Source organism: Petromyzon marinus, chromosome 76, assembly GCF_048934315.1.
Source record: "Petromyzon marinus isolate PM22_M1 ecotype Great Lakes invasive population chromosome 76, UKy_Petmar_22M1.pri1.0, whole genome shotgun sequence".
NCBI classification, from domain to species: domain Eukaryota; kingdom Metazoa; phylum Chordata; class Hyperoartia; order Petromyzontiformes; family Petromyzontidae; genus Petromyzon; species Petromyzon marinus.
In genome coordinates, this window is record NC_133742.1 from 2,235,545 (window position 1) to 2,241,816 (window position 6,272).

Consider the following 6,272-nt stretch of genomic DNA (forward strand, 5'->3'; position numbering starts at 1 on the left):
TCATTCAGAACATCACGTTAGATGCAAGACTGTGGGTGGGCGTTCCGCCTTGCACATCTGCAGATCCCACGGAGTGGAATGCACTCTGCCCCCTGTGCGCCATCGTCAGTGTCTGAGGGTGAGCAACAATCGCCCAGGCAAGTGCAGCAGTTTCTTCAGTCCCAGTGCAAAATAAGTTAAAATCGCAGTTCCTGGTGCAAGATTCACAGTAACAAGGGCTCAGCTCCGGCTGATCGAACCCCACATAAAACACGCAGATCTTCCCAGAAGAACTCCCAGAAATGTAAAGGGCTCAGCTCCCTGCACCATTCTTTGCAGCTGGTCAATGTTCTTGCTGGGTGCATGGGCGTGGAAGGTAATATTTCAGTTTGTCGGTAGTCGTTTATTCATCTCGTTTTCTCTCTCTCTAAACTTACAGATGGACCCACCATCGTGAACGTCAGCATGACTGTCAAGAACATAGCCTCCTTCGACGTGTCAAACATGGCGAGTATTTAAAAGGCACACAGACACACACCGGGTATCATTCTTGCCATGAAGAAATGCGTTCGGTTTTTTAATGAATATTGTCGAATTTTGGCAGTTGTATTGTTGTTGATGTGACACCCCTAACATTGCAATCAATTCCACTAAGAGGAAGATAATGGAAAAGCTACTCAGAAACAACAGCAAAAGGATCTGGAGGAGGAGGAGGCTGCATTGGGGCGTCAACACTGACGCACGGAAGAGCGGCGTCTGTTTTCACAGTGGGCGGTGGCGATGGATTCACAATGGGGGGGCTGCCACACGGAAGTCACGTGATACACGGGAGGCTTGAGCTGGTGAAGAGAGAAATGTGCTTGAGCTGGTTACAGTCTGTGGGCTCCTGATGTGCACGTCATTGGTTTAAGCGTGCGCCTTCCACATGCAATGACTTGTTACGTTCATCGCAAAATATCACGTGGCGATGATGACGCTGATGATTGCCTCATCTTCACATGACATCATTCCCCCTATCTCATCAGCCCATTGTGCCCTCCTCATTTTCCCATCACTTCCATTCACCCCCCAACCCCCTCTGCAACTCCTCCCCCTGCCCCTGCCCCCACATCAACAAATCAGGAATATAAAATGACCATCTTCCTGGTCCGCCAATGGATGGATCACCGTCTCCACCTCCGTCGCAAGTGGTCTGGCAGAGAGGGTTACATCGATGTACCCAACGCGGCCGCAGGCCACCTGTGGAGGCCGACCGTGTTCTTCAACAATGAGAAGAACTCCGTGGTCCACTCGGTGACGGCACCCAACACCATGCTGAAGGTTTACAACGACAGCAGAGTCCTCTACTCCATGAGGTGAGCGCACGATCGCCATTCCCCTTCGAGCACCGCAGGGCCAATCCGATATTTTGTGAATTGTCTTTGTTGGCGATTTTCATCCGGATTTCTGCCCCCGGCATCCCCACCGCCCACCCCCCGAGTTGTCTCATCGTAAGGGACAAATCAGCCGTTATGGATTTCCCGAATAGCAGTGCGACCCTTCGTGATTAGGAGAGACAACCCACAGAAGCCGATTTTACAGCTACCTCCGAGCTCTCCGCAAGCGACCCCTGGTCGGTATAGTAGATAGCAGCAGCGGTAGCAGCAGGTCCACACCTGTTTTGCTCCACAGAGGGAAATGTGTGTCCCATCAGAGCCATCCGATTTCAATGTGATGGTGGGTGCATTGTTGTTTATGCACACTTTCAGCCCAGTGACCCGGGGCCCGATCATCAATTCGCCATGGACTGTGAACCCAGTGTAGAGTAATAGCGATGGCTGCTGACCGAAAGTGGTAACTTCGGTGTGCGGCAGTACACGCGGCAGCAGGTGGCAGTTACACACGGGGGGAAGACGACTAGGGCAGAGTTCACGGAGGGGTTCATCTAGAAGCCCCGGGAACCTGCTAGTAGGTTCCAGAAGGGGGGCGTGGCCATGGCGGAGCAAGGCCACGCCGGGAGCATAAGAGGGAGCCCTGAGCGAGAGCTCGGGGCCCTTGCTGGAAATCTTCCCCCTCGTCGTGCTGCTGTTCGCCACCCATCGTCGCCGCCGTCTTCACCATCGCGGGACGCCGCTAGCTAGACAGCCACACAACCGTCCTGGCTAGATAGTGCCGCCGATGACAGACGGTTGTGTGTGTGACATAGATGACAGTGCACACCCACGTAGGGTGCGTATAGTCCCCATTGTGTGTGAGAATAAAAGAAGGTGCCTCCCCCACTACTACTGCCTCCGGACTGCGTCGCTACACCGGTTTGTTTGTAGGAAAAAACATTTCATGGATTCGAATCCCAGAGATGTCAGCGGTGCGGCTCAGGGTTCTTACGACATGTCCACCTCCGCTCATCCATTTCACGCGACAGATGCTCGATCCCACTTTGTCGCCATTGGCTACTCTTCTCCGGGTCTTTGTTCTCACTCTCACCTTCTTCCCTCTTTGAATTTCACCCCCCACCCTCTCGCCCGTTGCGGCAGCCCCTCCCCCTCCCCGCCCCCTCCCCCTCTGGGATCTACAAGATGCTCCGTCACGGCGGCTTGTTTCTCTCTCTCACCTGAAGACGATTGCTTGTTGTTGCTGCGATCGAAACATCGTGATCTATTATTATTTTTTTGATATCGACGTGACTTTACCCACAGAACCAAAGAGTATTTACAGACAATCATCGACCTTGGTTCTCATCAGTGCACCGTGGTTTTTGATCATTGTCATAAAATACTTCGGTCCGCATCTTCATTCAGACTTCTTTGGTTGGCTTTTGTCTGTGATCGGTAGCATTTTGACACTGTGGGGGTGAGACGTTAACTACCTCGCTTGGTATACACCAGCTCGTGGGTTCGATTCCAGACCTGGTGCCTACTCTATATTGTGGAGCATGCGGGGCCTCCCTCCTCGTGGTTGCGTGGATTTTTCTCCGGGTCCTCCGGTTTTTCCCTCCACATTTAGAGACATCATGCGTTTAGAGTATGTGGCTGCTATGAATCTCCACATGATAAGCCCACTTCCTTGAGCTATCAATTATGGCCAGGTCCCTTCTGAAGAAGAGCTCAGTGAGCCTTACTTGGTGAAGACCGATAGAGGAGACCCACAGAGAAAACCCACAGAGAAAACCCACACAGAAAACCCACAGAGAAGACCCACAGAGAAAACCCACAGAGAAAACCCACAGAGAAAACCCACAGAGAAACCCCACAGAGGAAACCCACAGAGAAAACCCACAGAGAAAACCCACAGAGAAAACCCACAGAGAAGACCCACAGAGAAAACCCACAGAGAAAACCCACAGAGAAAACCCACAGAGAAAACCCACAGAGAAAACCCACAGAGAAAACCCACAGAGAAAACCCACAGAGAAAACCCACAGAGAAAACCCACAGAGAAAACCCACAGAGAAAACCCACAGAGAAGACCCACAGAGAAAACCCACAGAGAAAACCCACAGAGAAACCCCACAGAGAAAACCCACAGAGAAGACCCACAGAGAAAACCCACAGAGAAAACCCCACAGAGAAAACCCACAGAGAAGACCCACAGAGAAAACCCACAGAGAAAACCCACAGAGAAAACCCACAGAGAAACCCCACAGAGAAAACCCACAGAGAAGACCCACAGAGAAAACCCACAGAGAAAACCCACAGAGAAAACCCACAGAGAAAACCCACAGAGAAGACCCACAGAGAAAACCCACAGAGGAAACCCACAGTGAAGACCCACACAGAAAACCCACAGAGAAAACCCACAGAGAAAACCCACAGAGAAACCCCACAGAGAAAACCCACAGAGAAGACCCACAGAGAAAACCCACAGAGAAAACCCACAGAGAAAACCCACAGAGAAAACCCACAGAGAAGACCCACAGAGAAAACCCACAGAGGAAACCCACAGAGAAGACCCACAGAGAAGACCCACAGAGAAAACCCACAGAGACGACCCACAGAGAAAACCCACAGAGAAAACCCACAGAGAAGACCCACAGAGAAAACCCACAGAGAAAACCCACAGAGAAAACCCACAGAGAAGACCCACAGAGAAGACCCACGGAGGAAACCCACAGAGAAAACCCACAGAGAAAACCCACAGAGAAGACCCACAGAGAAAACCCACAGAGAAAACCCACTCAGCCTGAGCTTCCTCGTGGCACAGCAACAGCAGCACCGACAGCAACATCGTAAACAACAACAGCTGCATAAGCAGCAAAAACACAGAAGTAACAACAGCAGCAACAGAAGCAGCAACTACAACAACAACAGTAACAACAGCACCAGCAACAGTAACAACAACAACAGTAACAACAACAGTAACAACAACAGTAACAACAACAATAACAACAGTAACAACAACAGTAACAACAACAGTAACAACAACAACAGTAACAACAACAGTAACAACAACAACAGTAACAACAACATCAGTAACAACAACAGTAACAACAACAATAACAACAACAACAATAACAACAACAGTAATAACAACAGTAACAACAACAGTAACAACAACAACAGTAACAACAACAACAGTAACAACAACAGTAACAACAACAACAACAGTAACAACAACAGTAACAACAACAGTAACAACAACAACAGTAACAACAACAGTAACAACAACAGTAACAACAACAACAGTAACAACAACAGTAACAACAACAATAACAACAACAATAACAGTAACAACAACAGTAACAACAACAACAGTAACAACAACAGTAACAACAACTACAACAGTAACAACAACAGTAACAACAGTAACAACAACAACATCAGTAACAACAACAGTAACAACAACAGTAACAACAACTACAACATTAACAACAACAGTAACAACAACAGTAACAACAACAGTAACAACAGTAACAACAACAGTAACAACAGTAACAACAACAACAACAGTAACGACAACAGTAACAACAACAATACCAACAACAACAGTAACAACAACAACAGTAACAATAACAGTAACAACAACAACAGTAACAACATTTTGCGGCTGCTATTTCTGCTGCCACTGCAGCCCGGCTGGTTGTGGCCGGGCCCTCTTGTCGCGGGACTCCGGCTAAGCGAGCCGAACGCTCTGGTCAAGCAATGCCCCCCCCCACTCCGCCCCCCTCTTCCCTGTAGAATGGGGGGGGGGGGGGCATACATGGGACTTCTCTCGGGCTGGACCGACAAACACAATTCCGTGTCATTCGAACGTCGCCGATGCTGCGGTGGGATTCGCCAGCGGACTCGGCCCAGCATCGAACGTGTGGAAGGGAGTGCTGACCGGTCGACTCTCCGGTGCAAAACTCCTTGAGTCCCACACCCACCGTGCTGCGATCTGATCTGGAAATGCCGACCCCTGCCTGACCGTGTTCGTCGCTTGTTGCAATGTCTCGCACCGTGGTTGTGCTGTGGATGTGGTCGGTTCTTCTTCTGATCTACGTCCACACGGAAGGGCGCCTTCACCGCCATCCTGCTGCTGCTGCTGGTGTCGGGTTTTGAGCCAAACTCCTGACCAGGAGCTTCCTCAACTTTGTTTTGGTCGATGCACGCTCCGCCAGACGGCGCTGATCAACGATTGTGGACTCGACCTATTGGCCGTTAGTGAAACCTGGGTAGATGACGACTCGTCGGATGTAGTTACGCGTGAAGCTGCACCTAACGGAAGCGCCGTCTTACATCAGCACCGTCGCGGGATGCCTGGCACTGGCAGCCCCCATGGTGGTGCGATCGCACCGATCCGCCGTGGAGACATCTGTGGTGTCCCTGAGCAAACTCATTAACAATCACCGTCATTCCAGCCGCCGTGATCTATCGACCGCCATCTTTCTTAACCGCTGTTAGAATTCTCTCCCGAGCCTTCTGCTGCTGCTAGTCTGTGGGTCAATTGGCTCTCGGTATGTCATTTGTGGTGACCCGAAACTGTCCCAGACCGACCGGTTCTTGTGGTAAAATCAACGGAGACCTCGCCGAGATTATCGACAGACACGGTTTAACCCGGCAACGTCAGCGGTAACCGACGCTGTCGTCGAAGACGTGGGTATTTCAAATCCCAGCCTCGTGACGTGCACAGTGGCATTACCGATTATTCGCCGACCGGTCACGAGGATACGATACAGAGACAGGAAACGACCGGCCCACGATGCATTCCGTCAGAAGATCCGGTCGTCGTCATCGACGTGTCTGATTTCCTGCATCGACGGTCAATTCATTCGCAGCTCAATTAGAACATGACGTCGCTGCTGTTCTCGACGAACTCGTGCCCATCCGAACAACGAG

The 6,272-nt window shown here is 50.6% G+C and overlaps 1 protein-coding gene across 1 annotated transcript in view; it reads right to left on the bottom strand.

Moving 5' to 3' along the window:
- Positions 1–6,272, bottom strand: part of LOC116957543 (uncharacterized) — a 186,384-nt gene that overhangs the window by 113,539 nt on the left and 66,573 nt on the right. The window lies entirely within an intron of this gene.